General features: G+C 35.7%; 1 long non-coding RNA gene across 1 annotated transcript; it reads left to right on the top strand.

Annotated features, from left to right (window-relative positions):
• Nucleotides 1–10,530: 10,530 nt before the first annotated feature.
• On the top strand, nucleotides 10,531–12,786 carry LOC130014702 (uncharacterized). Its single transcript, XR_007640310.2, has 3 exons — nucleotides 10,531–10,799; nucleotides 10,878–10,954; nucleotides 12,363–12,786. It is a non-coding gene; the product is annotated as an uncharacterized LOC130014702 (long non-coding RNA).
• Nucleotides 12,787–13,402: the final 616 nt, after the last annotated feature.

Below are 13,402 nucleotides of genomic sequence, written 5' to 3'. Positions count from 1 at the left end.
TTTTAGAAATATTATTCTTGTTGTTTTTGAGAGTGTAATCTGATCTCAAATCATTACTTGATTCATTGTTTTAAGTTTTGGCTCGTACGTTTCGATTTGAGTTGGTTGAATCCTTTGTCCCGGTTACTGCCGTAGTATGTTGGTTGCCATGTTTGTTGTTCTTGATTGATCTTTCATATGTCTTTGAGATGCAAATTATACAATGTTGTTGTGCTTGAGGATGATTAAGGAACTGAGTTTTACTCCTGTGACTTGGAGTTCTTCCTCCATTTATGGTCATGTTGCCTGGTTTGAGTTTAATTGTGGATGTACCAAATGTCTGCATGAGCAATCTTATGGCCGTTCATCTACTTTTTTTTCTTTTCTATTAATTACCAAATGTATACTGTTAACTGAATTGGTTTAGTTGATTGTGAGAATAAAGAATTGCTGAGATTACTGTCAACTTTGGTTTTTCATTTAAACTTAATTCTTGTTGATTTCTTCAATTTTGGGTTGTTTGTTTGGCTGTCCTATTTGTGAATAAATTATATGGGCGGGAAATTTTGATAATTGTTCAAATGGTGTTGGGTTGTGGGTTTCTGTATTAATTATTTGTTAATTTGGTTTTATTCTTTTGCTTTATATATAGTTATGTGATTTTAATAAAGTGGCAGCAGCATTCTTGTCTCCTTTTCAATTGAAATGGTCCCTTGTTTTCTAATCTTAATTGGTTGGTGTTTAATTTAAATTAGTTAAAGATTATTTATTTGGTTAAATATAGATTTAAACCGGATTTTCAAATATCGTTTCAATTTGAAATTATTATTTAATAACGTTATTCAAATCTGAAAATAATGTTAGCATCGATTATAATTTAAATTATTTTAATTATTATATTTTGGAGTATATTATAATCTTTTATTCGGATAATTACTCGGGTAATTATCTTTTTGAGAATTATTGCTTGGTGTGCCAAATTGGCTAAATTATATTTTAGCTTTTAAATATTTTTTTACTTTTGTTTTTGTTAAGTATTTGTCGGTAACTATGGGTTACTTTTGTTTCAAGTTATTGAGTTCCAATTTTATATTTGATTATTATTTTATCAAAAAGTATTATCTTGGGAATTATAAACTATGATTCATATTTTGATAAAATATTTTGGGTCAGGTTAGACTTGGGTAACCCGACATGTGAGGTAGCTTGGTAGTTATTGGTAACTCGGCTAACCCACTATTTGAGGAATTGTTTTAATTATTATTTAATTATTATTTAAGTAATATTTTCCGGAACAGATTTAAAGCGAGAACTCAATAGACTTGACTTATTTATTGTGTTACTCGATGTGGTTTCATATTTTGACTCGGGTCATTGTGTAATAAATTGTCCATTCTGTTTTGGCTATGCTTGTATTTGACTTGGTTTGTGCTAGTCCTATGTGGTGTCTAGTACTCTCTAGAATTAGGGGTTGATTTTAATATTGTTTTTATCCTGTCTTAGACTCGTCGACTACTGGTGCTTCGGAGTCAAATCAGGTTTTGTCGCTTGCCAAGTTTTTCACGTGGATTAACAAGCAATGAGTTTGTAGTGCTATTTACCGCTTTATTAAGTACCACATCTTATTTTAGTATTATAAATGTTTTTGAACTGTTTTAAGTGATTATGGATCTGGATTGAAACGAGCTACTCGATAGGCTTGTATCGAGACTATGTGCACCGGTATATACTCTGGGATTGGCAGACTATGGTCTTGCTTGCGCTGGTAATTTGACGAGGATTTGTTCCCGTCCACTTTGGGTTTTTCAGTAATGCTATGTCATACTTACGCTGGGATCATTTCAATACTGTTATTCCATAATCATATATTATATTAGTATAAAAGGATTTTGATTTAAGGGTTTTTAAACTTAATAAATGTAAATAGTATTGCGAACTCATCTCAGTATATCTGACCCCGTTGTTTTCCCCATTTTCCAGGTTTATTATTTTGAGCGAGTTTGCTGATCTCCGATTCTTTATTCCTCGGAGGTTTATTTCATTTTAACAAATTGTCAAACTAATTTTTATTCTTAGACCGCAGTAGTAAATTAGAAGTCTCTACTATTATAGTTGTTGTCGGATTGGGTCTGGCTTGCTTATTATATGCTTTGGCATATTAAATTGTTTAACTCTGGTTAGTTATTAATTAATGAAAATATTATTATCTAAAATGTTGTTTAAGTTGGAGTCTCGGTTTCCCCCGAGCATTGGATTTTCTGCAGGTTTATATGATTGGTTGTTTTCCGCAAGACTTGCTACGGGTTTTGGTACAACCATACCCATACTCGAGCGCCGGTCGCGATCCATGAAATTGGGTCGTGACAACTGGTTTCGCGATAACATAAGACCAGAGATGGCTACAGTGACTTGGGCTGAGTTTGTGGTCTAGATTAGAGGTTTCTATATACCCTTCTCTGTTACTGAAGGTTTCAGAGAGAAGCTGCTAAATTTGAAGAAGGGGGATAGATCAGTGACATATTATACTACAGAGTTTGTTCGTTTGGGTCGATTCGCTACAGATCTACAGCGTGATCGAGTTTGGGTGAATGACCGCTATGTTAGGCGCTTAGGCTCGGACTTTCTTCCTTTGCTGATAGGGACTGACATGGAGTTCTCTCGAGTAGTGGATAGTGCTCGTCAGCTGGAGAGCTCATTGATTCAGTTTGGAACGATCTGTGACCCTTTCCAGACTCAGAAGGGAAAGAGTGATCTTCCTAGTGGGGGGGCAGCAGGCCCCAGCGCAGCATGGTAGTGGAAACTACTACAACGGCTCTTCTCAGGCTAATAGGGGGAGTCTTCGTACGCACAACAAGGGGAGGCATAGTGCTAAGAGTGCTCCGTACAGTTCTAGCAGTAGTGGGAGTAACCGTGGTTCAGAACGCGGGTATAGTGGTGGATCTAACATTCCGTGCTGCCAGAATTGCAGACATAGGCATTATGGCCAATGCCAGTTAGCTCTAGGAGGTTGTTTTACTTGTGGCCAGCCTGGTCATTTCTCCAGAGAGTGTCCGACATCTAGGCAGCATATTTCTAACTCCAGTGTAGCGCATTCGTCTTACCAGCAGCAGAGACCTGCGTTTACTTCGTCTGTAGGGTATTCTAAGCCTGCAGCATCTTTTGGTGGCCAGCGGGGCTGTGGTTCTGGTGGCAGAGGTTTTGGTGGTCGTGGTAACTTGGCAGAGGTTCCAACAGTTATGGTTCTGGGAAGAGTTCGCAGCAGTAGCCGCAGGGTCAGGCTAGAGTGTTCGTACTTACTCCTCAGGATGCGCGTGCATCAAACGATGTGGTGCAAGGTACCATTCCGATTTCTTTTACTGATGCTTTGGTATTATTTGATGCGGGTGCAACCCATTCGTTTGTGTCTACATGCTTTGCTGGAAAATCGGGTATTGCACCATCTACTTTGAGTGAACCTCTAGCTGTGTCTACACCTATATCTGAAGGTGTAGTAGTGGACGTCCTTAATCCTTCTTGTCCTGTGGTTATTCATGGTAGAGAATTATGTGCCGATTTGATTGTGCTTGGCGTTCTTTCTTTTGATGTTATCTTGGGGATGGATTGGTTGTCACGCCACTTTGCTTCTATTGACTGTTGAGGGAAGCCAGTCGAGTTTAGGATTCCAAGTGATCTACCTTTTTCCTTTCAGGGAGAAAAGACGGAGACACCTAAGAATTTGATTTCCGCCATCAAGGCGAAGCAGATGTTAGGCAAGGGTTGCAAGGGTTTTCTTGCTGTGGTTCGAGATGTGGAAGCGAAAGTTAGTGATATGCATAGTGTGCCGATTGTGAGTGAGTTCACAGATGTATTTCCAGAGGAATGGCCTGGATTACCACCTGATCGTGATATTGAGTTTTGCATTAATGTGGCTTCTGGAACAGCTCCAATTTCGATACCGCCGTATCGGATGGCTCCTGCAGAGCTGAAGGAGTTGATGGATCGTGGGTTCATCAGACCGAGTACTTCTCCATGGGGTGCTCCAGTTCTATTTGTGAAGAAGAAAGACAGTTCCTTTCGACTGTGTATCGACTACAGACAGTTGAACAAGGCTATTGCGAAGAATAGATATCCTCTTCCTCACATCGATGATTTGTTTGATCAGTTACAGGGTGCGAAGTGTTTTTCAAAGATTGACTTGAGGTCTGGGTACCATCAACTTCGGATCCGTGATGTAAATGTGCCTAAGACTGCTTTTCGGACGTGTTATGGACATTTTGAGTTTCTGGTTATGTCCTTTGGTCTGACTAACGCACCAGCAGCGTTCATGGATATGATGAACAGAGTGTTCAAGCCGTTTTTGGATCAATTCGTTATCGTTTTCATTGATGACATCTTGATCTATTCTCGGAGTGAGGAGGAGCATGCTTATCGTTTGAGGACTATACTAAAGACGTTGCAGGAGCATCAATTTTATGCTAAGTTATCAAAATGTGAGTTCTGGTTGGATCAGGTTACTTTTCTAGGACAAGTAGTGTCGAAAGATGGGATCAAGGTTGACCCGAAGAAGATTGAGGCAGTTATGGGTTAGCAGAGGCCGAGGTCAGTTACCGAGATCAGGAGTTTTCTGGGTTTAGCTGGCTACTATCGTCGGTTCGTGCAAGATTTGTCAAGAATATCTGCACTGTTGACTAAACTGACACAGAAGGGTGTTAAGTTTGAGTGGAGTGAAAACTGTGAGGCGAGCTTTGAGAAGCTCAAGGAGATTTTGACTACAACTCCGGTTTTGGCATTGCCTTCTGGCATTGACGGTTTCACAGTGTAATGTGATGCGTCTCGTATTGGTTTGGATTACGTTCTGATGCAACATGGATAGGTGATCGCCTATGCTTTCCGTCAGTTGAAGAAGCATGAGGTGAATTACCCTACTCATGATTTAGAGTTGGCAGCTGTGGTTTTTGCGCTGAAGATTTGGAGGCATTATTTGTATGGTGCTACTTGCAAGATTTTCACTGATCATAAGAGTCTGAAGTATATTTTTGATCAGAGAGAGCTGAACTTGAGACAGAGGAGGTGGCTAGAGTTGCCGAAAGACTACGACTGTACTATTCAGTACCATCCAAGTAAGGCAAATGTGGTAGCCGATGCGTTGAGTTTGGCTCATATCACTGAGGTTGGGCGTAGACCCATGGTTAGAGAGTGGCACGGTTTGATAGCTTCAGGCTATGGTTTTCAGGTTTCTCAGGCTGGTAGTTTGTTGGCACAGTTGCAAGTGCAACCTGTTTTGATTGATCGGATCAAAGCTTTACAAGTTGAGGATCCACAGTTGAGACGGATTATAGAGGAGCTTCAGCAAGACGGTAATTCTGAGTTTACTTTTGTGGATGGAGTTCTGAGACATGGTTCGAGATTGTGTGTTCCAGATTCAGATGGTTTGAGGGACCAGATTCTGGAAGAAGCGCACAAGTCTTCTTATAGCGTTCATCCGGGTTCTACTAAGATGTACCATGATCTTAAGGGTACCTATTGATGGAGCGGGATGAAGAAGGATGTCGCTAAGTATTTTTCTAAGTGTTTGACTTGCCAGCAGGTGAAGCTGGAGCATCAGAGACCTTTTGGCTATCTGCATCCACTACCTATTTCAGAGTGGAAGTGGGAGCGGATTGCCATGGAGTTGGTTTACCACGTACTCGATAGGGGTACGATTCCATCTGGGTGATAGTTGACCGTATGACCAAGTCAGCTCATTTCTTTCCGATCAAGGTTTTGTATCCTGCTTCAAGGTTGGCTCAGTTGTACATTGACAAGATTGTCAGTTTGCATGGTGTACCGATTTTTATTCTTTCAGAAAGAGGTTCTGTGTTCACTTTGAGGTTTTGGAAAGCGTTACAGGAATCTTTGGGTTCTCGACTGGATTTCAGTACAGCTTTTCATCCTCAGACTAACGGTCAGTCTGAGAGGACTATTCAGACATTGGAGGATATGCTCAGGATGTGTGTTCTCGATTTTTAGGGTAGCTGGGATGTTCATTCCACGTTGATTGAATTTTCTTACAACAACAGTTACCATACGAGTATTGAGATGGCGTCGTATGAGGCTTTGTACGGGCGCAAGTGTAGGTCTCCTATCTGTTGGTTTAAACCGCTAATAAGGTGAAATGTTAGGATTTATTTTGTGACGTTTTAAACGTTTGGATTAGTTTCGTAACTTATTAAACGTTTAGCTTGAATAGCTAAAAAGGTGAAACGATAGAATTTGTTACGTAACGTTTTAAACGTTTGGCTTAAATTGCTAAAAAGGTGAAACGTTAGGATTTGTTTCGTAACGTTTTAAACGTTTGGATTAGTATCGTAACGTTTAAACGTTTGGCTTAAATAGCTAAAAAGGTGAAATGTTTGGATTTGTTTCGTAACGTTTTAAACGTTTTGATTTGTTTCGTAACGTTTTAAACATTTGACTTAAATAGCTAAAAAGGTGAAACGTTAGGATTTGATTGTAATGTTTTAAAGCTTTCTCTTAAATTGCTAAAAATTTGAACCGTTTGGATTTGTTTCGTAACGATTTAAACGTTTGGCTTAAATAGCTAAAAAAGTGAAACATGTTGATTTGTTTTTTAACGTTTTACACGTTTGACTTAAATCGATAAAAAGGTAAAACGTTAGGATTTGTTTCGTAACGTTTTAAACGCTCGGATTTGTTTCGTAATAAGTTTTATCTATTGGTTTTATATCGAGGATAACTTTTGGATTTTTTGTTTGAATTATAATTTAGCAAATTGGAACGAGTAATTATATTGGGTTTCGAATATCAAAATGGTTAAATTACAATTTAACCCTTGAACATTTTTATAACTTATTTAAGTAAGTTTTTGGTTGGTAACTTTATATTTTGTTTTGATTATAAAAAAAATTAATTAATTTGATTTCGAATATCAAATTGGCTAAAGTACAGTTTAGTCCCTAAACTTTTATAAACTTAAAATGGTTAAGTTTTGGTTGTAACTCAGGTTACTTGATATTGAAGTTATTGAGTTCTGCTTTTAAAATGGTTTATTATTTTATCGAATTATTTTATAAATATAAACTCGGGTTTATATTTGATAAACGTTTTGAGTCGGGTTAGATTTGGGTCACCCGACAAGTGAGTCTAGCTTGGTAGTTATTGGTAACTCGGTTAACCCACTATTCGGAAATTAATTATTATTTAAAGATTATTTAAATAATATTTTTTAAATGGATTTTAAAGCATGAACTCAATAGACTTGTATTAATTGGGCGTTATTACATTTTGGGTATTTTTGGTGTTGCGTTGGATTGATTTATTCCGACGTGTTGTTTGTGCTCGTCCTATGTGGTGTCTAGTACTCTCTAGAGTTAGGGTATGTTTTTAATAATGGTTTATATTTGTTTAGGCTCTTCGAGCTTACGTGCTTTTTAGGCGAATCGAGTTTAGGTTGCTTGATAGGAGTTATCACGTGGATTAGCAAGCTGTGAGTTTGTACTTACTATTTACCACTTTATTAAGTAAATTGTTATTTTAATATTAAATATATACTGTACGTATATTTCGAACTGTTTTTATATTATGGCTTTTAGTTGGAAGATGCTACCTAATGGGCATCATTAGGACTGCGTGCGCACCGGTATTGATCTGGGTAAGGTATATATGGAAATGTGGTAACTCGGTGTGAGAATAGCTCTCGGGACAAGGTAGAGTAACTCGGTGTAGCTCAGCTCTCGGGACTCTGATATAAGTGTGGTCAGTGGTAACTCGTTGTAGCTCGGCTCTCGGGACCAGGCCTAGTGGATTATGTTTATATTTAGAATTGTGGATTAGGGTTCCAACTATTATTCGTAATATTGTTATTAAATGTTTTAAACGGTTTTAAAAGTTTTCCACTTAATAAATGTAGATAGTGGTATAAACTCATCTCAGTATATCTGACCCTGTTGTTTTCCCAATTTTTCCTAGGGTTATGATCTGAGAGAGTCTGGTGATCTCCGCATTTACTTTTCCTCGGAGGTTCTATTTATTTTTGATAAACTGTAAAACTGTTTTATTCTTAGACCGCAGTAGTAACTAGACGTCTTTATTTTGTTCTAGTTGTTGTCAGATTTGTCTGATTGATTATTTATTACTCTAGCATGTTATATGATTATTCCGGATTATTTATGTTAAGCCGATCTAATATCATTATTGGAAAGCATGTTATTTTAAATGTTGAATATTATAACTGCTAGATTTAGGCTGAAGTCTAGGTTGCCCCCGAGCATTGGTTTTCGGCAGGTATATGTGTTTGTATGTTAATTGAAAGGCTAGCTACGGGTTTTGGTACTACATTACCCATACCCTAGCGCCGGTTGCGATTCATGAAAATGGGTCGTGACTAATTTGGTATCAGAGCTTTGGTTTCAAACCAAGGCCTTATGCATGTTAGGTGTTACGTGTTTTTGGCATTATAAGTTGATGTTGTGTCATGAGAACTACTGCGGAATTAGGATTTGTGTCTTGTCTTTTAAAACGTCATCATTTGTTTTTAAACTTTCAGCCTACACTCTATAGGTGATGTCTGTCAGTCTTTATTTGGTATTGATGCTATGTCTGACAAATAATTTCACTTGGATGTTACTTGCTGTGTCTTATCATGTTGAGTTTATTTCACTTGGGTGATTTTAATTGCTTCTGATTTCTCGGGAAATATTTTATTGATGATGTTTTCTAAACTCATACTTGGGTATGATGTTGTTTGGTAAATTTTGGCATTTATGCCTGATACGATTTAGAATATATGGTATGCTTACAGATATTTTACATGATGCGTTGAACTGTTTTTGCCTTATTAATAAAGTACATCTTGGCTTTGGCCTCGATTGTTGATTTTAAATGTGATCGTATGTTGGGTGTTAGCCTTGTCTTTCTATTAAAGAGATTTTGGGTTAAACCTTAAAACGTGTTTTGATGGTCATGCACTGTTTGACCACATGTTGATTTAAAGATTTTCATTGAGAATATTGTTTTATCCGATTTGTGTTTTGACACAAAATCATAAGAGAAGTTGATTTTAAATTCTTAAAAAGGTCAATTTTTGGTTAAGTTACCAGTAAAAGAAATTCTTGTATTTCAAAATATTATGTTTGGTTTGGTGTTAACAAACGATGATTTCAAAATGATATTTTATGAGATGGGTCGTTGTTTTAAGAATTTAATGTTGTAGTATGCCAGTATTTTAACATTTTTAGGATTTACGGGATGGCTGTTTGAAATCAAAGATTTTTCATTTGAGTTTTTAAATTACTATTTAGCGGTTGGTTTACATTGAGCTCCTAAAATTTTAAGGGATGTAAATTTTATTAAAATATTTTCCGGATTCACAAATATTTTGAGTACGTTTTATAAACGGTTGTTTTGGGTTCAACTTGGGTCACCCAAATTGAGGAGTTGAGCTTGGTAGTTGTAATGACTCGGCTAGCTCGGTGATTTTATTATTTGAGATACTTGGGTATCCGTTTTAAAGCAACTGATTAATAAGAAGAGACATTTACAAATTGTGATTTTATTTTAACCGTGGGGCTCAACAAGGTTTGAAAATTTTCGTAAAAGACTTTAAAATTTCAAAGCAAATTTTGAAGCGCACTATTAAAGGATGATATAATTACATGGTGATTTTGTAATGAGATTTCAAAAAAAAAACAATGTTATGGCACGTCTTGTATTTGGTCTTTTAAGTATGTTTGAGTTAATTGTGTTCTATGGCAACACGTACGTGGTTTATGGTTCGTCGAAATCATAATATTTTTAATTTTATTGCGTGGTATAATTTGCTTACCTGTTAGACTAAGTTGAATACTTTGCTTCGTCTTTTGTGAAAAGTAGCACGTGGTCAAGGTTGGCTACCTTGATATATGATTCGTGGATCAAAATTTTTGGGTTTCGATATCGAGGAAGACGAGGGAAATATTCCCTTGGATTGGCTGATGATTTCTAATTATCCTAGAACGGATATTGGAAACTCTGAACCGAGAAGATGGATCGGTGTATTAATACACTGGTGTTTCCACCAAGTCTAATGATGCGATGTGGGAGCTGGTGGTAAATTTTGTAGGCACGTATTGATGTATTATTTCTTTGGGAATGAGTTTCAATTAGGTTTAAGGTTGCTTGGATATTTAAGCGGAAGAGTTGTGACAGAATTTTAGGTTGAGTTGTTATATAGCATCGAGTATTGCTAGGTTGCAAGTAAAGAATTTGAGAAATATTTTGAGGTTATCAAGTGCACATCTCACAGAGTGTAACGTCTAGCAAATGTTTTATTGGGAATTGGGTTTCAAAGGTTGAATTGTTGAAATTTTTAATATATTTTCAAAACGTAATTGTGCCCAGACTGTAATACCCCGTATTTTTTTTTCATTACTATTAAATTATTTCAGATTTAAATTTTAAATTTTTACATTCCGTCAAGTTTAGGTAATTTATTATATATATATATATATATTTTAGTCGTTCGTTGTTACGGCCATAGTTCGATTCGTATTTGATTTGTATTATTATTTAAACCCATGCAAGCCCATGAATTATGCAAAGCCTATGCATAATATTAACCTATAATATTAAGCCCATGCAAATTGCCCATGATCATTGTTTCACTTATGTACAGGTATGGCCTGTTTAATTTTGTTAAGTCTATTGTTATTATCTTGCCCGTTGCTTTTATATTCCTTCCATTTATATCACGTTTTCTTAACCTAATTTATTCATCACTTAAACCTAACCCTAGCCGTCAATTTTATCTCAAAACCTCTAAAACATCGCTGTTCAAATCATCCTCTTTATGCTCGTGAAATTAGGTAAGAATCATTGTTCATATTTCAGTTTTTGACTAAAATTGATACTTGCGTACTCTTAATCGTACTCTCTCGTTATAGCGTTATATTTGGATCCGTCTTGTCCCTGTGATACTAGACTCACGCCTCTACGATTCTCAACTTCGTTTTCTCATTCGGTACGTAAATCATTCCGCTATAGACGCCGCCGTTTCATCGCTTTTTGAATATGTTTGGTTCTATTTTCATATGGTTGTCTCTGCATATTGTTTTGTTCTTGATGGTAGTAATTTTCATTCTTGGTTTGATTAGGTGATGATTTCAGTAAGCTATATTTAAGATGGGTTAAGATTTGTTGAGTTTTTCCTGTGTTGTTAATTATTGATTAGAGGATGATAGATTGTCACTGTTAGCTAGCTTGAGATATTGTCTGGGTTTTGTTTGTCGTTGTTTTGGAGTTTAATTAATGAATTGATATCTTGGTTATGTTTTATGTTGGCAGATTTAATTTGTATTTAAAATTGGCATGTGGCTTGGATGTTTGATTATTGAAATTATTATTGGCCATGAATTGTGTTCTTGGCTATGTTTTATTCTTTTGTTTAATAATTTGGCGTCAGTGGCTTATTCAATTGTTTGGGTTTGTATGAAAGGTTGATGGTGATGAGGTGTCAATTAATGATTGGCTTATTGAGTGTTCTCTTGGTTTATTGGCTATTTTAGCCACTAAATTATTTTGACTTAATTCTAATGATGCTTTAACTTTGTTATTAACTATTTCATTTTCATTTTTATTTTAATCTACGAAATTGATTTCGATTTATTAATTAGCAACTTGAGTAATATTATTATTTATAAATTAAAATTACTTTGGGCATTAATATTTTAAATTTAGATTTAATATTAATCTTTTTATAATTTAAATGATTTTTAGATTTAATTAAATTATTGACTTTGATTTCTAATTGGAGATTTTATTTTAATTTGAAAGATTTTCAAATTAGTAATATTATTATTAAAACCTAAAAATAATATTTGAATGTTTAAAAATTAAATTAATAATTATTAATAATTATTATTTAATTGTTATATTGATATTTTGGCTTAGAATGCCTTGGAATTAAATTTATATTTTAGCTTTGTTTGTTATTTAATTAATTGAGATAATTGCCGGTAATATTTAATTACTTGAGTTTCAAGCTATTGAGTTCTATTTTGATATTAATTAATATTTTATTTAATATTAATTATAAATTGTGGTTTATAAACTCTGGAATATTAGTTGGATCGGTTTGGACTTGGGTCACCGACATGTGGATTTAGCTTGGTAGTTTTGAAAAACTCGGCTAACCCACTATTTGAGTAATTGATTTTATTTATCAATTAAATATTATTTTAATAATATTTTCGGATTGGACTTAAGGCGAACTCAATAGTCTTGAATTAATTACGGCATTATAATTTAGTTGAGAATTGTGTTTCTCTGTGTGTTATTTAATTGTCTGATTAATTGTGCTAGTCCTACGTGGTGTCTAGTATTCTTAGAGTTAGGGGTTGGAGCGATTTTAACGTATGATTTATTTTTAGACTCTTCGACTACTCGCGCTCCGGAGTCGAAACAGGGTTAGCTGTTTGCCAAGATCACGTGGATAAGCAAGCTGTGAGTTTATATTTACTATTTACCGCTTTATTAAGTAAATTGTTATTTTAATATTAAATATATATACTGTACGTATATTTCGAACTGTTTTTATATTATGGCTCTTAGTTGGAACGTGCTACCTAATGGGCATCATTAGGACTGCGTGCGCACCGGTAAAGATCTGGAAAAGGTAATTATGGTAATGTGGTAACTCGGTATGAGCATAGCTCTCGGGACCAAGTAGAGTAACTCGGTGTAGCTCGGCTCTCGGGACTCTGGTATAAGTGTGGTCAGTGGTAACTCGGTGTAGCTCAGCTCTCGGGACCAGACCTATTGGATTATGTTATTTATGTAGAATTGTGGATTAGGGTTCCAACTATTATCTGTAATATCGTTATTAAATGTTTTATACGTTTTAAAGGTTTTCCACTTAATAAATGTAAATAGTGGTATGAACTCATCTCAGTATATCTGACCCCGTTGTTTTCCCAATTTTTCCCAGGGTTATGATCTGAGAGAGTCTGGTGACCTCCGCATTTACTTTTCCTCGGAGGTTCCATTTATTTTTATAAACTGTCAAACTATTTTATTCTTAGACCGCAGTAGTTGACTAGACGTCTTTATTATTGTTACAGTTGTATGTCGGATTGGTCTGACTGGTTATATTGCTCTGGCATGTTATGTATTTATTTCGGATTATTTATGTTATGCCTATTTTAGACCCGGAATTGAATAAGTATGTTATATTAACTGTTGATTATCATAACTGCTAGTTTAGGCTGAAGTCTCGGTTGCCCCCGAGCATTGGTTTTCTGCAGGTTTATGTATTTATGAATTAAATGAAAGGCTAGCTACGGGTTTCGGTACTACATTACCCATACCCTAGCGCCGGTCGCGATTCATGAAAATGGGTCGTGACAAACTTGGTATCAGAGCTTTAGTTTCGAACTAACGCCAATTTTTTTTTTTTTTCATGTTATGTGTT

This window comes from Mercurialis annua, linkage group LG1-X, assembly GCF_937616625.2.
Source record: "Mercurialis annua linkage group LG1-X, ddMerAnnu1.2, whole genome shotgun sequence".
Lineage (NCBI taxonomy): Eukaryota > Viridiplantae > Streptophyta > Magnoliopsida > Malpighiales > Euphorbiaceae > Mercurialis > Mercurialis annua.
Note: the sequence above shows the minus strand (reverse complement) of the source record. Positions and strands in the feature narration are given on the sequence as shown.